The following is a 21,516-nucleotide window of genomic DNA, read 5'->3' as shown; positions in this document are numbered from 1 at the left end:
GAAGCAGGAATAGAAAAATAACATATTTCCCATCTTAAGCGAGGCTGGAAATGACTAGGGTACATGTGGTTTTGGTATAAAGCAATCAGCACTGTCTATACAAGTTTCTAGGCTGACTGAATTCCCATTTCATGAAACAAGCATATGGTGATATCCTGCTGGAAAAACTAGCTAATTTGAAGCCTGTGATACGAAGTAGGAAGACTGAGCAATAGGAGAGCAGATGAGTTGAAAGAAACTGAAAATTCAAGTGTGTGAGACACAATGTTCATGTTGCCTAAAAATTCACATCTTGACATTCTTATCTCCAAAGTGATACTATTAGGAAGATAAGAGCTTTGGGAGGTGATCAGGCCTTGAGGATCAAATGTCATAAATGAGATTTGTGTTCTCATCAGTAAGAACTCTACAGATCCCTCACACCTTCTTCTCCTGAGGTTACTGTGAGATGGCACCTGTTTATGTGCAAGAGGCCCCTCACCCAGACTCCAAAGCTGCCTGAATTTTGAGCCTGGACTTCTTGCTTCCCATACTGAAAGAAACAAATTCTTATTGTTCATAGTCTATGGTACTTTGTTATAGCAGACAAAGATAATACAGAAAGAATACAGAAAATAATCTGATAATTAAAAATTCTATCAAGGCTAGCCACATATCTTACCTTACCGCATTTTAGACTTTATATGTAGTCAAGCCAGAAGTCACTACAAACCAAAATCACCTATGTAAGATGTAGGGAGACAGTTTTTGACAAGTAACAATCCAAGTTTATTTATGGCTCAGCGATGTGACAAGTTCTTTATCTATTGTTTCTTTTCCTTTAGAATTCACTCCTATTTTTTTAAATTAATTTTATTGGTACATTTAAGGTATACGATATAATGACACTCATCTTTGGAAATATGCACCTTTACATAATCCATCTTGGTTCTTATTTTTTCCCCATTCCCCTGCCCTCCCTGCCACCCCTCCACCCCTCCCTATCTACAAAGACTTTGCTTCCATTTTTTTTTCTTTTTCTTTCATTAATTCCATTCCCTTCTATTTTTACCCCTGCGCTTCCCACTTCCTGTTCCCTGTTGTCCCTTTTCTTCCTAATTCACATTATCTATTATACCTTTCAGTCCTTATTTACACTTTCAGTTTCTCACAGTAGAGAAACTATTCAGTATTTACGCATGTGTCCTATTTATTTCACTTAAAAGTGTCACATCAATGGGCATCCATTTAGATATAAGTGTCTCTAGTTTCTCATTCTGCAGGGCTAATACTTCATTTTATAAAACAACAACAACAACAAAAAACACATTTTCTTTATCCAGTCTCCAGTTGATGGGTAATGGGGTTGTTTCCAAGTTTTAGCTATCACGAGTTGTGCTGCTATGAACATAGGTGCACACATAACAGTGTGGTATATTCTTTTAATTCCTTGGGGAAGAAACCCAACAGCACAATAGCTGGGTCAAATGGGACTTATAATCCTAGTTCTTTGAGGTAATTCCACACTGATTCCTACAGTGGTTGCACCAGTCTACACTCCCACCAGCAGTGGAGTAGGGTTCCTCTTTCTGCACAGCCCCACCAGTATTTGTTATTGATTGATTTCATGATACCAGCCATTATTTCTGGGGTGAAGTGGAATCTCAGCTTTGTTTTCATTTGCATCTCTCCAATGAGCAGTGATGTTCAACATTTTTTCATGTATTTATTTGCTATTTCTCCTTCTTTGTGTGAGAAATGTCTGTTCATTTCAGATGCCCATTTTTTGATTGGGTCTTTAAATTTGGGAGGTCTGATTTTTTAAAGTTCTTTATAAATTCTAGATAGCAGACCTTTGTCTGAAGGACAGCTGGTGAAGATTTTTTCCCACATTGTGGGTTGTCTCTTTACACTGTTCATGATTCCTCTTGCTGTGCAGAAGTGTTTTAGTAAGAAGAGGTCCCACTTGTTGATCCTCTGTGCTAGTTCACAAGCAACTGAGATTTTGTTCATAAAAGTTTTTCCTACAACAATGTCTTCAAGAGTTCTACCTAAGCTCTCTTCCAGCTGGTTTAGTGTTTCTGTTTTAATATTTAGATCTTTAATCCATTTTGATTTTAGTTTAATTCATGGTAAGAGATTTAGGTCTAGTTTTAAGCTTTGTTGAAACAAAGCTGAAACCCGATTTTTCCAGCAACATTTATTTAAGAAGCTATCTTTTGCCAGTGAGGGTGTTTGGGACCTTTGTCGAAGATGAGGTAGCTGAGTTTGTCTGGAGTTGTTTCTGGATCTTCTAATCTGTTCCACTGGTCCTCAAGTCTGTTTCTTTGTCAGTACTATGCTGTTCTTATCGCAGTACCTTTGTACTGTAGTTTCACTTTGGGGATTGAGATACCCCCTACCTTGTCTTTATCGCCTAGTATTGCTTTTGCTATTCTAGTTCTCTTCTTGTTCTAAATGAATTTTTGGATTGTTTTCTCCAGGTCTGTGAAGTATGCTGCTGGGATTTCAATTGGGACTGCATTCAATTTATATGGCAGTTCTGGAAGTATTGCCATTTTCACTATGTTGATTCATCATACACAGAATAAAGTGATGTCTTTCCATTTTCTGATATCATCTTCTAGCTCTTTTTTCAGAGTTCTATAGTTGTCAGAGTAGAAGTCTGTGATTTCTTTTGTTAGGTTGATACCAAGGTATTTGAATTTTTTGGATGCTATTGCCAAAGGAATGGATTGCCCCATTTCTCTCTCATAGAGTCTATTTTTTGAGTATAGAAAAGCTACTGATTTTTGTGTGTTGACCTTGTATCCAGCTACTTTACTGAATTAGGTTATTAAGTCTAGAAGACTTTTGGTGGAGTTCTTAGGGTCTTCTATATAGAGTATCATGTCACCTGCAAATAATGACAATTTGACTTCTTCATTTCCTATATTTATTCCTTTTATTTCTTTCTCTTTCCTAATTACTGTGGCTAATTTTTCCAAAACTATATTGAACAGGAGTGATGATAGTGGACATCCTTGTCTTGTTCCTGATTTTAGTGTGAAGGATTTCAGTTTTTGACCATTTAGTATGATATTGGCTGTTGGTTTTTCATAGATGGCTTCTATCAGCTTGAGGCAGAGACCATCTATTCCAATTTTTTATAGGGTTTTTCTCATAAATGCATGTTGGATTTTGTCAAATGCTTTTTCTGCATCTATTGAAATGATCATATGGATTTGTCCTTGGCTCTATTGATATAGTGTATTCCATTGATTGATTTGTGCATGTTGAACCATCCCTGCATTCCTGGGATAAATTCTACTTGTTCAGGGTGTGTGATCTTCTTGATGATCTTTGACATTCTATTTGCCAATATTTTATTAAGGAGTTTTGCATCTGTGTTCATTAGGGAGATTGGCCTATAGTTATGTTTTTTGGTTTGGTCTTTTTCTGCTTTGGGGACCAAGGTGATGCTTGCATCCAGGAATGAATTTGGGAGTATTGCTTCCCTTTCAATTTCATTGAAGAGTTTAAACAGCAGTGACAGTAGTTCCTCTCTAAATGTCTTGTAGAATTCATCAGTGAAGCCATCAGGACCCAGGCCTTTCTTAGTTGGAAAGTTTTTAATTACATTTTCAATTTCATTGATTGATACTGGGTCGTTAGAATTTTTAGATCATCTTCTTTCAACTTTGGTAATTCACATATCTAGGAATCTGTCCATTTCTTTTGTGTTTTCCATCTTATTGACATAGAGTTTCTCGACGTAGGTATTGATGATCCTCTGGATTCCCACTGAGTACCTTGTAATTTCATCCTTTTCATTCCTAATTGCATGGATTTGGACCTTTTCTTTCCTTTTTTGGATAAGGTTGGCTAAGAGTTTGTCAATTTTGTTTATTTTTTTCAAGAAACAACTCTTGGCTTCACTGACTTTTTGTATTGTTCTCTTAGTCTCCATTGCATTGATTTCTGCCCTGATCTTTATAATTTCCTCCCTTGTATGAGCTTTGAGTTTGTCTTGCTCTTCTTTTTCCCAAAGCTTAAGGTTCAGTATCAGGTTGTATAATTCAGCTTGCTCTGTTTTCATAATGTGAGTATTCATTGCTATGAATTTCCTTCGTAAGACTGCTTTCATTATGTCCCATAGTTTCTGATTATTGGCATTGTCATTTAATTGTGGGAACTGTCTCATTTCTCCTTTAATTTCCTCAGTGACCCATTGGTATTCAGAAATGTGTTGTGCAGTTTCCAACTGTTTATGAAATTCTTCTGGTTTCTTTAGCTCTTGATGCCCAATTTCATCCCAGTATGGTCTGATAATATACAGGGGTTAACTTCAGTTTCTTTGCACTTACTTAAACATGTTTAATGACCAAATATGTGGTCTATTTTAGGAAACAGCCCATATGCAGCTGAAAAGAATATGTATTCTGATTTTATAGGGTGGAACACTATGTAAACATCTGTTAAGTTCATTTGTTCAAGAATTTGATTGAGTTCTAGTATTTTGTTGTTTATTTTTTGTCTACTTGAGCTATCTGTTTTGGCAGTGGGGTATTATGGTCTCCCACTACTATTGTATTGGTGTTTATTTGATTTTTCATGTCCATTAGTATTTGTTTTGTATAGTTGGGTGCACTAGTGTTTGGTGCACATATATTAATGATTGTCATCTCTTCCTCTTGGATTGTTCCCTTTACAAGGATGTAGTGTCCTTCTTTGTCTCTCTTAATCAGTGTTGCTTTAAAATCCACTTGATTTCTAAAGAGAATAGCTTTTTTTTTTTTTAGCTGTTTTTTTCGGGTTCATGTCACATGGACTATTGTTTTCTACCCTTTAACTTTCAGTTTACAAGTTTGTTTTTTAATTAAGTGTGCTTCTTGTATGCAGCATATTGTTGAATCTTGCTTATTGACCCATTCTGCCAGTCTATTTTTTTTGATTGATGAATTGAAACTGTTAACATTGATGGTTATAACTGATATGCATTGACTAATCCTTGTCATGACTTTTTCTTTTTGTTGGATTCTCCCACTTTGCATTAAATTTCTTGTGTTGCCTGATAGATTCATTCTTCAGGGTTTCCTGGGCTTGTGACCCTTGTCTTTTCTTAGGATATTGTTTTAAATTTTTTGAGTGCTGGATTGGTAATCATCAAATTTGTAAGGTGCTGTTTGTCACGAAAGTATCTTATTTCGCCATCAATTTTGAAACATAGTTTTGCAGGGTACATCTATCTGGGTTGGAAATTGTTTTCCTTTAGTGCTTGAAATACATCACTCCATGCTCTTCTTGCACTGTAGGTTTGTGTTGAGAAGTCTTCTATGATTCTGATGAACTTTCCTTTGTATATGATTTGTTTCTTTTCTCTAACTCCTTGTAGAATTTTGTTCTTCTTTTGGGTTTCTGTAATGTTAACTAGTATATGCCTATGTGTAGATTTTTTTTGATCATGGCTAGTTGGAGTCCTGTATGTCTCACTTATCTCTATGTCAAGTTCTTTTCCTCTATTTGAGAAATTTTCTGCCATTACTTCTGTGAACAGTTTTTTTATGTTGTCTTCACTCTCTTCTGTTTCTTCATTGAGTCTGCTCAGTCTTATGTTATTCTTTGCATTGTCTCGCATCTGCTGGATTGATTTCTTGTGGTCCCTTACTATGTTTAAGAAATTTTGCTTTTTTGGTCACTAATTGCAATCCTATCTTTTGTATCTGAAATTTTATCTTCTCATTGGCTCATTCTGCTGGGTAAATTTTCAGTGGAGTTTTTAATCTCCTGGAAATCTGTTCGCATCTTTTTTATGGATTCTATTTGTTTCCTATGTTGAGATTCCATCATGTTCCTCTGCTCTTCTATTTTTTTAATCTGTGTCTGATCTAGATTTATTAATCACATCCTATACTATCAGAACAATCTCTGCTGTTACCTGAGAAATTCTTTCTGACTTCATTTTTCCAGATCCTCTTTCATTGCCAGTTCAGGGAGTCCACATGTTTGAGTATCAGATTTTTCCTTCCTGTTGCCCTTTAGGGTTGGAAGATCTGGAAGTCTGCTTTGGATACTTATTTACGTGTCTTCTCTTTTTAACAGATGCAGGGTGCTGTGTCATTTTTGAGGTGACTTTTGCTTATTCAGTCATCTTGAATTCTAGCAAGCCACTGAACAGCCTTTACTCTGCTGCTCACCAGTACACCAATTCCTGGCTTCAGAGTTGTGGCCTTCTGGGTCCCTGATCTGACTTGTTGTCTGGGTGGGCTTCTGGCTGGGGCCTGTGCACACTTGGGATGGTATCTAGGCATTCCTCTCCATTTGTAACCTATGTAGCTGTTGTCTGGGAGGGCCTTTGGATGGGGGCTGTGCAACCCAGTTCTCATTGTCTGTACAGGCTTTGGTGGGTTTCCATGCACTTATCAATGGCATCAGGCAAGCCTCTGGCTATTGCATGTGTGTCTGTACAGCTCTTTTCCAGCATGTCCCTGGCAGTGGCCAATGGCATGGTGAACTTCTCTCTGAAGCCTGTGTGCCTGTGCAATTCCTCTGGGAAGACCCCTGGCTGCATGGGTGCACCAGAGCCTCTGGGATGGGAGCAGACCCTGACTTGGATCTTCCTGCAGGTGCACTGCTCTGGGCCACACCGCTGCTCCCCATGATCTGCACACACTCACTGATGGAATGGTGGGCCTCTGCAGGATTCACTCCTATTTCTGATACTCTGCCTGTGCATCAGGAGAATAGTTCCATCCACCCCTAGAGGAAAGAATGAGGCCAGTGCAGCCTGTACACAGCACTAATTCCTTGGTGAGGTGAAGAACAGGATAACCCCGGTTCTTTGTCCATAAGTACATCAAGCAGTTTAAATTTAGAAAAATGTTTAAAAAGTTCAACGATTTCCTGCTACTTCTTCAATACCTCCCTCATAATTTCCCCTACTATTGAAACCTTCCATTTCTGTACTACATTTGTTAAAATCAATGAGAAACAATGATTCAATATTAATGGATGTGGATAGCTTACTGTAAGATTCACTCTTTGTGTTGTATTCTGTGTTTGGTAAATGCATACTCACATGTATCCACCATTTCACTATCATAAAATGTGTTTGTATTGCCCTAAATAGGCTATCCTCCACCTATTCATCCATTTCTCTGTCCTGCTGAACCCCTGGCAATCATTGACTTTTATTGTCTCCACAATTTTATCTTTTCCATAATGACATATAATTAGAACCATACAGATAATATTCTTTTGAGATAAGTGTCTTTCACTTAAAATATGCATTTAAGTTTCTTTCATGACTTTGGGTGACTATATAGTTCATATTTTATACTGAATTTCTATGCCCCAGAAATTTTAAAGTTTTTGTCTTATATTAATTAGATTCCACTGCACAGTGTACCAATTTTTGTTTATCTATTCAAGATTTTAAGTTTTCCAAATTTTTAGAACTATGTGTAAAGATATGATAAAAATTTGTGAGTAGGTTACTGTGCAGACATAAACTGCCCATGCATTTGGGAAAGTACCAAGAGCTGAAATTGCTGGATCAAATATGCTTAGCTTTGCCATAAATTGCCAAAGTACCTTCCAAAGGAGATACATCACTTTGCATTTTTGCCAGCTACATTCCAAAGAGTCTACATCATTTTGAATTTTTATCAGTAACAAGTGCAGGTTTCTATTGCTCCACACTTTTGTTAGGAAATTTTGTTGTGGGTATTTTGGATTTAATGTATTGTAGGAGGTATATTAAAGTATCCCACTTATTTTGTTGTGCAAATATCCACTGACAAAGATACTAAGCATATTTACATATGTCTTTGTCTTCACTGTTTATCTTCTTTGCTAAAGTGTGTATTTAACATTTGCCTATTCTTAGCTGAATGTTTTATTTTCTCATTGTTTGGTTTTAGGAGTCTTTAAATATTTTGGATTGTAGTCATTTACTAATTTTTTTCTCAATCTGTATCATGTCTTTTGACTCTCTTATAGAGACTTTCACAGAGGAAAATTTTTAGTTTTAATGAGCAGCCACTTAATTCCACTTAATTTTGTCTTACATAGGCTGCACTTTTGGTGTTTTACCTTAAAAGGTACTACCAAACCTAATATGACTCAGATATTCTTCACCGTCATCCACTAGAAGTGTTACACTTTTATGTCTTCCATTAATTAGGTCTACAGTCAACTTTGCATAAATTTTGTGAAAGTAGAAAGTTTGTCTTCACTTATTTGCTTACATATTGTTGTCTGGGTGTTTAAGTACCATATATTGATAAAGCTATAATTTGTCCACTGAGTTGTCCTTGCTCCTTTGTCAAATGTCAATTAACTATATGTGCTTCTGCTTCTGGGTACTGTGTTCTACGGTTTATCTGGCTATTTTTCTCATCAAAATAATTCCTTCTTGATATTGTAGTTTTATAGCAAGTTTTGTACTTGGCTAAAATCAGTTCCTCAATCTTTGTACTTCTTCAATATCATTTTGGCTATATGGGATCTTTGCCTTTCATATAAACTTTGGAATCAATTTGTCCACATCCACAAAATGATTTTCCAGTATGTTGATTAGAATTGCATTGGGAATAAATATCAAATTGGGAAGAACTGATATGTTTATAATATTGTATTCATAGCCATGTGCATAGATGATCTCCCCACTTATCTACATTTTATATGATTCCTTTCATTGGAGTTTTGTCATTGTTCCCTGGAGATCTTGTACTATTTTATAGGTACTCCTAATTATTTAATTGCTTTTATGATAAAATAAACAGTACTTTTTTAATTTCAATATCTTCTCATTCATTGCTGGCATATAAGAAAGCAATTGCCTTTGTAAATTAAATTGGTATCTTACTGGATCCAGGAATTGAAGTATATTGTTTGTTGTTTTTGTTTGCTTGTTTGTTTTCGCTATCATTTCAGATTTTCTACATTGACAATCATGTCTTCTATGAACAAATACAGTTTTATTACTTTCACTCAAAAGGTATATACTTTCTTTATTTTTCTTGTCTTAATGTAGTAGCTAGAACTTACATTATAATATTAAAAAGGAATTGTGAGTGGGGGGACTATAGTCTTATTTTTTATCTTAGTTAGAAATGTAGTTTCTCACCATTATATGTGACATTAGCTTTAGGTGTTTAGCACATGTTCTTTAATAATATGAAGAAATTTCATTCTCTTCCCAGTATGCTGAAAGATTTATCATAGATGCATCTGAGATTTTGTCAATTTCTTTTGCTATTTGTATTGATAAAATCATACTTTGTTCTTTAATTCATGGATGTGCTAGATCACATTAATCTATTCTTGAATATTGGATCATCCTTGCATACTGACCTTATACAGCAGAAGTATTTGCTGAGGGTTCAGAAAATATTGCCCAAAATCATAGTGAGTGGAGAAAGGTACAAGGGTAGTTTTTCAGGAATTCTGAAAACATAGTCCATCTGCCTCAATGCCCCCTTCATGTAGTCTGCCTCAAAGGATCATAGTTATATCCATGAAGGAACAGCTAATGTCCTGCCATGTTTCAAGAGAAATCTGAAAAGTTGTTCATCCTCTTGCTTCAAATCACTCTCTACTCTGATGCAGTGGGGTCTGAAATGTTACAGGTAGAAAGGCATTGTTAAGTATCTTCTTACTGCAATATTCTTCAAACATAGATACTCCTAAAAAGATAAAAACATTTATTCATCAATATTTCCATCATTTATCAATGGTTCACTTCTAAATTATGAAAACCAAACATTCATTCAGAGAGAAGAGGAAAAAAGAGTACTGAAAGCTACTGACGTCTTACCAGTATGGGAAGCTGACAATTAGAGTTTTGAAAATTTGTTCATGTGTGTAAATGTGTGCACATCCATATTTTTACTCAGAAGTGGTCTCACCAGTCTTAAAATCTCCTCTCATTTTATTTGAACCTCTTGTATGATGCATATTATTTAAAGTATCTGGTTCATATGATGCTTATACTTTGTTACAATTAACAGACTTTAAACTCTTAAAGTTCAAAAGTATATCATTATAGAATGTTGGGTGAGTGAAATAATTCATCAGTCATCTATTTAGGCATTTGCAGGATTGTGATGTGCTGAACAGATGTATGAAGGTATGCATTGATACTTCATGGTAACACTTTGTAGATTATTTGTGTAGGGACTAAACTCTTTCACATACAGAAGGGTTGGGGAAGTAAATACAGGACCCCAACCTAATGGAAGTAGAATCAAGCACTACACATGCATCATACAATTAGAAAATGCCATTGACATTTCTTTTTCGTTTCCTTTTAGGTAACTACTCAAAGACAAGCTCCAGACAAGAGGGAAATTGTAAAAGAGCTTCAAAACTATCATACAGTTTGCTAAATTTCACCAGGTCTTTTGATGATAACGAAACATAGTGTTATTACTAGGTAATAGAACTCACCTTAAATTAGAGCAGAAATGAGCAGAAATACTCTGTGGCTCTTGGAACTTTGGAAATCTGAAAGCAATTAGCCTGCCAACCTATGGTTGATCTGTAAGGAAAAATAACATCACAGTTGCTTTTACTAAGTCAATTTTAACAAAATACAAACTAATTATTTTTAGTATCGCAGTGCTTCATATCTGCCTTATACACTGGAGCTGAAATGGTATCCTTTCAGTTTTGTCTTTGTAGACACCTTTACGTGAGAAGAATATTGCCTTTAATTGCATTAAAACTCCATAATAATAGTGTGACTTCCACGTCTCTTTTGCCACCATATTGAGGCTTACTATACACAAATATAATGGAAGTAGATCAATCTATACCAATTAGAATTGTTGTCCTTGGAAGTTGCCCTAAATCTCTCAATACTTCATGACTCAGGAGGGAGGGAGAGAGAGAGAGAGAGAGAGAGAGAATGAATTCATCTTTAACTCTCTATAGGAGTAGCTTCACACAGCTCAATATTCCCATTTTTCTTACATAAATGAGCACCAGGTAGAGGAATGAGTCATGTAGTTCTTTGCTTTGGGTGGCCTTATTTATCTGAAGATGCCTCAGTTCTCACAATATTGACTAATGTTAACATTACCATCACATAGTGCGATAATTTCACTGTCTTCTAAATTTGCCTGAAGAAAATCATATTGGTTATTTTTAAAAGCATAAATTCTGACCACCAAACAATCTACTAAATCAGATTTTTTTCTAAAGGTAAATACTGATAATTTCTCTGTTTGACAGAAACACAGGTGATTCTTATTATCAGAAAAGATTGGGAAATATTGATTGTTTCATGCTCTTTAAAATTTATCTGTGCAGGATCTGAAGTAGGAGTTATGAAGTAGATGATATCCCAATTATTACAAATGAGAAAATCGACACTTAGAGACATTTAATGTCTTAGTGAAGGTCACATAGCTGAAAAGTGGCAGTACATGTTAATCAAAAAATTTAAAGAATGTGTAAGGAGATGGAAATGCTACTTAACTACACTTATTTTATCATTATACACTGCATAGGTATACTTAATTATCACACAGTACTTATAAAATTGTACAATTAAAATAATAATAAAATAGGAGGGCTAGATCTTAAAGCCACATAATCTCTTCTGTTTCCTAATATTTCTCCACCAAATACTGAACTGCTTCCTACTCCACTGGGCACAAGATTACTTTCACAAAAGTGAAAAGTAAAAATCAACACTTCCTCATCATTCAATAAGTCTTTCTATTTCCTGTTACTCCCATTCCACACGCAAAAGATATCTGACATCTTTGGGTGCTTGATACATTGCAGTCTCTTACTGTGAGGACACTACCAGGCTCTAATACTACTTCCTCTTATCAAGCCTCCTATTATCCTTCTATCAATTCTTCCAACAAAAGGCTGAAACACAAGATTAAAAAATTCATAGTACTTTAAAGACTAGGAATAAAAATTGGTGCTTTCTTGCTATTCAGGGCTAAAGCATTTTGCCTCTTTGAACCTATGTGAATTAGTTGAATTCAATCAGCTTCAAAGTTTTGAGACTTCAGGGTTAAAAGTATTTAGACATCAACCACTCAAAACCCTTATTATAAAAGAAGGGAAGCTAACCAAACAGTAAAAAGTAATATAGTGATTCAAATGAAATTGTAGAGTTAAAATGTATAAGATAATATATTTGAGGATGTAGTGACTTTAATTGACTCTTTCTGAACTGAACTTTCCCCTTCCAAGTCTGTGTATACAGAAAGTCAGTAATTCATATTTTTGTACAACTTCTCCATGACAAACTTTGCACTAATTGCTTACATTATTTTACTGAACTTCAAAACAATCTTTCAAGAAAAATGTTGAAATCTCCAACTGACTTAGAAAGAAACTGAGTCATGGGTTTGAAACATTTATTTTTTGCAAAAATAATTATACTTGAAAGAAGATATTTACACTTTGATTTTTTTAAAAAATTCTAAAACATGTCTCATAGTTAATCCCTTCTCAAATAGTTATTGCTTTACACATTCCAGTTTTCAAAATTTATGAAGGCTCATAAAAATATTTTAAGCAAATACAAACTAGAAAACAATGAATCTGTGTACAAAGCTAACATGAGGAGCTAAGAGGATAGGTTATAGATAAAAATGAGAGATTCATAATACAAAGAAGGCTTAGTGGGTAAGATTAGTGGGCTATAATCCACAGAATGAGATGTTGACCCACCATGTAAATCTACATTTCAGTAATTGCAGAGTAGATCCACAAATACAGAATAACAAGTCCTAGCAGTATCTTTGGTCAGTGGTAAAGTATTAAATATTGATTACCTGCCATGTGCTCTTTTAGACCTTGGGAGTTTAGCACCTAATATTTACATGAACTTATATTTTAGTATGAGAGTGAGAAATGAGATAAAAATATAGAACAAAACAACAATAAATAAGCCAAATTCAAGAGCTGATCTCAAAAGAAAAAAAAGAATGAATTGCATGAATTTGAAAAAAAAAAAAAAAAGGTAACGGAGAGAACTGGATAACAAACAACTGGGAGGACTTCTTTAAATAGAATGACCAGGGAAGGCCTTGGTGATGAAATAATTTTTGCATCAAGACCCTAAAAAGAAGCTGTTAGCTATGCAAATGTTTGAAAGGAAGAAAATGGTCCAATCAGAAGAAATTGCAATTGCAAAGTTTCTGAGGTAGAAAAGACTTTGGAGTGCTCAAGCGACAGAAAAAAACGTCAATGGGGATGCTGAATTATAAACAACTGAGGGGATGAATATAGATAGATGAATTTAGATTCATAATCACAGGCCAGTTCATGTATGGCCTTATAGGTCACAGTGAGATTTAACTCTGGATATAAAGTAAAGCTATGTCTGGATTTTACACTGTGTGAGGGCATACATTGGTTGATTGGCTTCACAATTTCACTGTATAACTAAAACAAATTAGCATTCATTTTAAAATATTTTTGAAACAATCTAACAGGTAATTTGGGGAATTATATGAACTTCTCCCTACTTCCAATTTATCTATCTTATCTTTTATTTTGATCTTCATTTGTATATGTTTTTAGTTTCTCATATAAGTAAAACCATGAGATGTTTATGCTTGTATGTTTGACTTATTTCACTTAACATTTTGTTCTCAAGTTGTATCCATTTGCCTACAAATGCCTCAAGTTTATATTTATTTTCTAATTATTTTGTTATAAAAGTTTGCTTTATTTTTATAGAAGTAAGAAGGATCCTTTATGTATTTTATTAATATCTGTTTGTATTACATTAAAATAAAATTTTTAGAAATCACTGTAGCTGCTTGGTGGAAGCAGCTTCATAGGAATATGTCAGTATATGTGGGGTGTTTGGAAAAGGGGAGTTGCCGAGATCCATGAGGACTGTAGGCTTCTGAGACTCTCACACAGCAGTGGAGATAGTGAAAAGTGGTTGAATTTTAGTTATAATTTAGCAGGTAGAAGGACTTAATTAATAGATTGGTAATAGATTGGGTCAAAAATACAAGACAGAAAAACATCAAACGTATTTAATCCTACATTTGTAGCCTGAGTTTCTAGATGGCAATGGTGGTACCATTTCCTGAGGTGATGTGGTACAGTGGACTGGGCTGGAAAACCCTAACAGATATTCTGCTTTGGCCATGTTCAATCTGAGATAAAGTAAAATATTGTGGTATTGATTATTTGGTTATCTTAGACTATATGACACTTGAGTGCTAGAAAACATTTAGATGGAGATATTTTAAAAGTTCAACAAAACAGAAAAATTATTTGAAACAGTGGGAAAATAAGTATAAGGAAAATCAAAAGGCTGAGGGCTGAAGCTAGAATCTTAGGGCATTTTATTAATTAGAGGTTTCACAGAAGGCATGGAGCCGTGACAGAAGAGTGAAAGAGCCCTCTCGCTGACATGAAGGAGTCACCAACAGAGCACAGTATCCTGAAAGCAAAACAAATCACGTTTCAAGCTAGATGAATTAATCAAATTACCTTCAATATTGCACATAGCACTTGTTAAAATGATAGAGAACTAACCGTCCTCCATGGAAGGATACAGAAGAACCATCTTGTAAGAACTACACAGGTAGAGTGCTGCATTTAGTCGGCCAATTAAAATAGGTGAACATAAGACAAGAGATGAGCATGTGAAAATAACAAACGCAAGGAGTTAATATTCATGACCATTTTTCCATGAATGGGAGCAGAGAATAGGAGTTTACTGCAAGGTGAAATGAGGATAAGAGAAAATATTTTAAAATGTTTTGAAAGGAATATATAAATAAGAGAAATTTGGTGATTAAGGAAAGAAATTGTTTAAAGGTATAGATTAAATTTTTAAGATGATAATAGTGAGTGGAATTTATGGCATGAATTTCCTTGCCCTGAAGTAAGGAACATCATTTATGCTGCGGTAAAGGAAACTACAAGAAGAAACTATAACAAAAGAAAAAATACAGCAGGGAGGTGGAATTTTTGATAGATATTAAATAATTTTCATTTAAGACCATTTATTGTGTTCAAAATTATCAGTGGCATTAAAGATTTGAGATAATGACATGAATTGTTACCTTACTAAATGGCTGAATGAATGTAATACCAAAATCTAGCAGCATTATCTGACATGGATGGAATTTCTCTTTACACTAAGAACATAAATTTTAAGCAAATCCAATTAGTGAATTTTCTTGTTGAAGTATTGATTCAAAGGTATAAAATAAAAAGACAGTTGAGCTTAATCAGAGTGAAGTGTTTACCAGATGAATAGAATTCTGGGAGACAGATCATAGAAAATTTAAAGTTATGCAAGGGCTCCGATGGATGGAGTAAAAAATCACAGCTTCTGTGAAAAGTGAGGACCTTGAGTAAGTAATGGTGAAATAGTGTTACAATAAATGGATTGCAGGTTTTCATGAGGTTGAAATATTGTTATAAGGAAAATATTAAGTAAGAGTATTAAATAATAGTTGATAACTAGAAATTAAAATATTTGAAACTAACTTTGTTGACAGTGGTGTAGCTAGAAGGAATGACAGTATCTCGAGAATGATCATACAAGTGAAATTGATGGAAAGTTATGGGAACAAGAAATTCAAGGTTGTAGGACAGTAGGAGTTTGGAAAAATCAAAGCTGAGGTAAGGTGCAGTGTGAATGGGGGGTGGGGGGATAGATGCCAGTACATGGCAGTAACTGACAGAAGTGAGAACTAACAACAACTGATGAGTTGAACCTGAGAAAGGTACTGTTTTTAAGAAGAAAGGAGAAAAAATGGTTTTCAATGGTTTTGAGTTGTGTGGAGGGTAGAAGATAAAAGAGTCTTCATTTAAGGTGTTATAGGTATATAATGTCTTCAGTGCAATCACATTTCAGCTAAGCAAAAGAATAAAGGGATCATCCAAAGGAAAGGTTGAGAATAGAATAGAGTATACTTCTAATAGTAATTTCAAAACATATTGAGCAGGGCCAGGGATTTAGCTCAGTGGTTCTGCCACCTGCTTCGCAAGCGCAAGGACCCGAATTCAATCTCTGGTACAAAAAACAAAGCAAAAACATATTGAGCAATTTAAGCAGGTGGAAGGAAAGAGTGCTAAGATCAGATTGGAGAAACACCTGTTTATTGTCTCCGCTAGCCATGGACTTCACTCCATCTACCCACTTTAGAGATTCTCTAGCATTGAGCTCTGTATAGGTCACCTTCCCTCAACTCATTCTTGTCTTTTCTTAACTCTCTTATTCTAAACTAAGAGGGAGTAAATTCTTTCATTTGGTTGTTCAAACTTGAGGCTAATACATACTTATTCAACTTCCCAGGCTGGATCTGTATTCTGTCATAAATCGATTAGGAAAATCTCACCTGGCCTGCAAAATGCTCAGAGCTTCTAACGAAGTCTATCATGGTCAACATGACAATGCCCTGGTCACTTCTAGAAAAAGTAGAAATAAGACTCGGCAAGTTTCAGCTGGGCAGGATGGCGCATGCCAGCAATTGGGAGGCTGAGGCAGGAGAATTGCTGTAAGTTAAGGGCCAGATTGAGCTACATAGTGGAACCCTGTCTCAAACAACAAAAATAAAACAAAACAAAATACAAAAAGACTTAGCAAGGCCAAATATGGTCATTCATTTCTCATTTGAAGAACTGTATAATGAAAAAGTACATAGAGTTACTCTGAGTTTTTCTAAAATAGATATATGACTAGTTGGACAAAATATAAAGGACAAAAAATAATTTTTTTTTCTATAATGACACCAAGTATCTTAAAGTAGCCAGTTCCTTCTACATAGTGAGTTCAAGGCCAGCTTGAGCTACATAGTGAGACTCTGTCTCAAAAAACAAACAAAAACTTGCCAGCTTTCTTTTACTAAAAGAATTAAATCAAGCAAAATATTTATCCAGAAAAGAATCACAATGCTTGAAGAAACTTTAAAGATAAATTTTAAAATATACTATTCCAATCTCATCATTTTATATGTGAAATCTGAGTTTCAGAAAAATGAGAACTGTGTAAATCCATATAGCTTATTGAAGCCAGCAGTAGGACTGTAACCTGATCTTAGAGCTTTGTCCACTATCTCCTCAAATTGTAGAGGCAATAATTGGATTCATTTATAAAACTCTGAACCTGTTGTCTAAATTCTAAGACTTACAAACCCATATTTTGAATACACCTTTTCCATTTTTGTTGATATCCACATTTTATACTTAATTAATTTTACACAGGAATGAAGTGAATCATGACGCTCAATTTGCATATTTACAAATTGAAAAAAAGAAAATAAATACATCCGCCTGAAACAGCTTTGACAATCTGTTATTTACTGAGAAAAAAAGCTCCCCCCCATGAAATAAATTAAATGACATCCACCTTCTAGTTGTATGTAACAGGAACTTCCTCTTGGGTCTAAGAATACAATTTTGCCAGTGATTGGGAAAGGAAATAACATTTGCAGAACGTCTGCTTGGTAGGTGCTTCACATATGTAATTACATCTAATTTTGCTTAATCTACATAATATCTCTGTGAAATAGACATTATAACTACTTAACAAATGAGGAAATTGGATCCCAAAATGATTTAGAGCCCTGGTCAAGGCCCTATAATTGGTATATGGTAGAACAAGATTTGAATTAGGTCTTTGGGGGACCAACTGTTTTGATTTGCCAAGGGCTAATTTTTTCCTGTGTTAAATCTGAGAATATCCAGATGTGTGTTGGCTGCTTTCTTTGTATGTCCACTGTTCAGGAGAAGATGAAGAGATCTCTTCTCTCAACTCAGCAAATGCCCATAATTTACTTGAGATGTCAGTGTGGGGTTGTGATGTAATTTGAGAACACACAGAGATTTGAATCTGTTCTCTGTGATTTTGATCAAATGGTCAGATATAAGACTCCAGAACGTTCACCATTAATATCTTCTATGTTATTCTGATGTACAAGGTCCTCAGGTCACATTTTCAGAAACATCACTATATTAGAAAGAGAGATCAGACTTCCTGAGCAAGCTCTGTCCTTTGTATTTTTTTTGTGGGGGAGGGGACCAGAAATCGAACTCAGGGCCTTGTGCTTGCCAGGCAGGTGCTGTGCCACGGAGCTACATTTCCAGCCACTGTCCTTTATATTCTTAAAAGTTCCTGCAGTATCCCTAAGAGCCTGACACCTATTTCTGCTGTAATCTTTAGTAATATCTGATGTAAAGATCAGGGCAGCCTCCGTTCAGCTATATGAGACAGTAAGTGGATAACTAGCCCCTTCCAGAAGAGAAGGGATGGCCATTACATAGTTTTGCAGGCAAAGGCCAAGGGCCTCTGATTCCTGTGCTGTACATCTGAAGAGTCTGACTTGATAGGTGTGAGGTAAGGCTTCAGAATCTTCATTGTATATGTACTGTTCTCCACCACTAAGTGATTCTGATGCCTTCCTAATTACCTGATCTCATCCACAGACCTATATACCATCACTCCTCATTCTGTACCCAACAAAATGCTAGGTCCTCCTGGCCAAGACGGAAAGGTTTGGATAACACCAAATTGTGTAAGAACCAACTTAAAACTAAATAATTTTAGTCTACATAACAATGGATCCAATCACATGCTTGTGTGTGTGTGTGTGTGTGCAAGCGCGCATGTCAAAATACCCATTTTGAGATTGTCCTGAGATGTTGCAGATGTACCAGAAAAGAATTTGCAGCTTAGGCATTTTACTAATTCTTTGCCTTGTCATTCATATTTCATTGCTAATTTTCCAAAGTCTTTTATACAGAGCAGTTTTAAATTCGATACAAGGCAAATTGAACAAATTCCATTTCAAAATTGTATTTCTGTTGACACAGGGTAATGTTATTAGCAATAAAAGGATATTACCTATAATTGAATAGTTCTGCAATTAGCAAATTTCAGAGCTGGAAAATTCATCATTCTTCTGTTTTACATTTGTTTTTACCCACAGCAGGAAATGTCTGAATTACCAACAAAACTATTAGCTCCACTAAATGAAAAAATAACTTAATGAAAAACTGTTTCACCCAGAATAAATATTAACTACAGTTCATGCAGATAAGCATACTTTAGCAATTATAACTGTATTATACTTGTACTTTGACAAATTATGTGTTTATTCCTCTTAAGCAACATAACAACTGCCTCACCCTAAAATCTGATTGGTAAAAACTATGTGCTAATAATAAAGGCCAGGCTTTTATTTATTTAAATAAATATATCTGTGGGAAAAATAATTAAAATATTCATCTGGGGAAGTTATATTTGGTTTCTTCATGAAAGCTATGTAATTGGGTCATTCTAATGTTACAACACACACAAACATGTGTACTTTACTTTCAAATGGATTTAGATATTTTCCAGGGCTCAACATAACCTATGGAACAAATTACATTAAAATTACAATTAACTTCTGCTCAGCTGTCAGCAGAAATCGATTTTGCTATGTACATACTGCCTCTTCCTCACTTTTATTAAACCTCTTTCAATTATGAAGGAACTTAAATTGGAAGGATGTTGCTATGTCATCTACAGTATTAAAATGTACGAGGAACACTGACCCTGGCCTCTAGAGATTATGTGAAAAGTCATTTATATGCACAGCTGTACAAATTGCCTGAGTTTAATGCTAAATTCTGTGGAAAATCATCTTTGCTGCTTTGCATCTAAAGAAGGACAGGTTTAAATATTTAATGTGTTCCCTTCCTAGATGAGCCCAGTCAGCAGTAAATTAGTGAACCGGTCAGTACAGAGAACTCTTTTTGGGAGTGACAGGTTTCACCTTTTAATACAAGGAGTGACCTGGGTTCACACTTGGCTAGAAACAGCCAGGGGAAGAATGAGCTGGGTTAGTTTACTTTGCTCTCACTGTTGTCATCTTCTGTAAAATGACTCTCAAATTGATTCCAAGAGTCCTGTCTTCAACTCATTCTTGAATATTTGTAACAAGTCTCCTTCACCTTTTCCTGTGTCCAACGTTTCTTCACACACAGATATGCACCAGTCTTGAGCAAATAGTTTGGATATATTAAGAGAGGACCATTTCAGGTTGTAGAGAAAAAGAAAACAACAGTTCATTAGTGGAAATCTTGTGTCAAAGTTTATCTGTTGCAATGATACCACAGTTCAACTCCCTCTTGGCCATTTCCTGGCCGACTCTGCCAATTTTCTTATCTTCCATGTGCCTCACTTTTTTTTTTTTCTGTAACACTTAGAAAAATAGATTTTCATTTAGAAGAACTGAGGTGACTATAACATATCAACAACATTGTTTTGAAGTAAAAGGCATGGTAAATGAAATATGGTATTTTTTAAAATGTCAACTATCTCAGACAATCTAACTTCTATTGAAATGTGCTGTTCAATTAGCACACATGATCCTATTTCTATTGAGCAGAAACCTGTCTTGTTTCCTTTACATCCTATAATACTGAAAAATCTTCAGAGACAGAATTATTTGCCCAGGAGTTAGCATGTTTCCTTTCTTCTAAGGTGTTTAGTTAGAAACTGATGTTAATGTTGCAGAGAGAATTTAAACTTTGAGGATAAAATTGCAAGTCAACTTCCAAATAGAAGGACAGCTGGATGTAAGGAAAAAACAGAAGCCAGACGGGGAGCATGAATGTACAGAACAGTGTATATATCACTAGAGAACACTTTTGAAAATAAAAGCAGTAAGGGGAAATACAGAGGAGTTAAAGACAAACTAGAGCTCCTATCCAACCCTGTTGGGATCATTACTAAATCTATGGTACCCAAGCCTAGTTGGTCATTTGGCTTACCTACCTGGAGTACTATCTTAAGTCAGAACTGAAGATGTTTACCTAAATTGGAGATTCACACACATTAGAGATACATGGGGAACTTTTCTAAAGTACTAATGACCAGCTCTTGCTCCAGGTCAGTTAGATCAAAATCTCTGGGAGACAGGCCAGGGCCCTGAAGCATTTAAAGAGCTCCCTAGTTAACTCTAATGTGCAGCCAAAGTTGAAAATCAATGATCTATAAAAACTTACCTAGATAGTCTTAAATATTCTGTTTAACCTACAAACCCATGATTTGTGGCAACCTAAAACTAAACAAATGTGAATTTACAAAATAATATTTTATATAGATTAGAATATGTATCAAGCTGTATCCCCTAGAATAAAAATACAAAGAGAATAATAAAAATATAATAATATCAGTTTTCACTTGGATAATAATAAATTCATTCAACTATGAGTAATCAAAAGGTCTGTGCTTTAGGAAGTTTAATGGATCCGATCAAGTTTGCATAGCTAAGCAGAGACCAAATGAAGAATGAAGTTCACTTCTTCACACTATTATGTTAATTCTGCTTCCACTCTATCACCATCTGGTAGTTTCCCAGGTCCTTTTGTGCCAAATCCTGTTGCATTAATAGACCAGGGCCCCTCTTCTTAAAAGGACTGCACAGTAAAGATTACCTATCATTTACACCTTCAACCCTATTTCTATTTCCTTTGTAATCAGAGAGAGCTGGTGAATAGTTGAAGTTCAGTGAACCTCTCAAGAATTGTAAGGTTTTGCTTAGTCTTAGGTAATTTTAT

General features: G+C 35.1%; 1 long non-coding RNA gene across 1 annotated transcript in view; it reads right to left on the bottom strand.

Moving 5' to 3' along the window:
• Positions 1-792: 792 nt before the first annotated feature.
• Positions 793-21,516, bottom strand: part of LOC147826796 (uncharacterized) — a 30,407-nt gene continuing 9,683 nt past the window's right edge. The window contains exons 2-3 of the long non-coding RNA XR_015453479.1: positions 10,411-10,501; positions 793-9,647 (exon numbers count right to left, since the gene is read on the bottom strand). This is a non-coding gene — a long non-coding RNA (uncharacterized LOC147826796). The remainder of the gene's footprint in view (positions 9,648-10,410; positions 10,502-21,516) is intronic.

The sequence above is a fragment of the Heterocephalus glaber genome, unplaced genomic scaffold, assembly GCF_053883595.1.
Source record: "Heterocephalus glaber isolate CG9 unplaced genomic scaffold, H.glaber_assembly_v1.0 deba00001461, whole genome shotgun sequence".
NCBI classification, from domain to species: Eukaryota; Metazoa; Chordata; class Mammalia; order Rodentia; family Bathyergidae; genus Heterocephalus; species Heterocephalus glaber.
The sequence above is the reverse complement of the archived record's forward strand: the minus strand, read 5'-3'. Positions and strand labels throughout refer to the sequence as shown.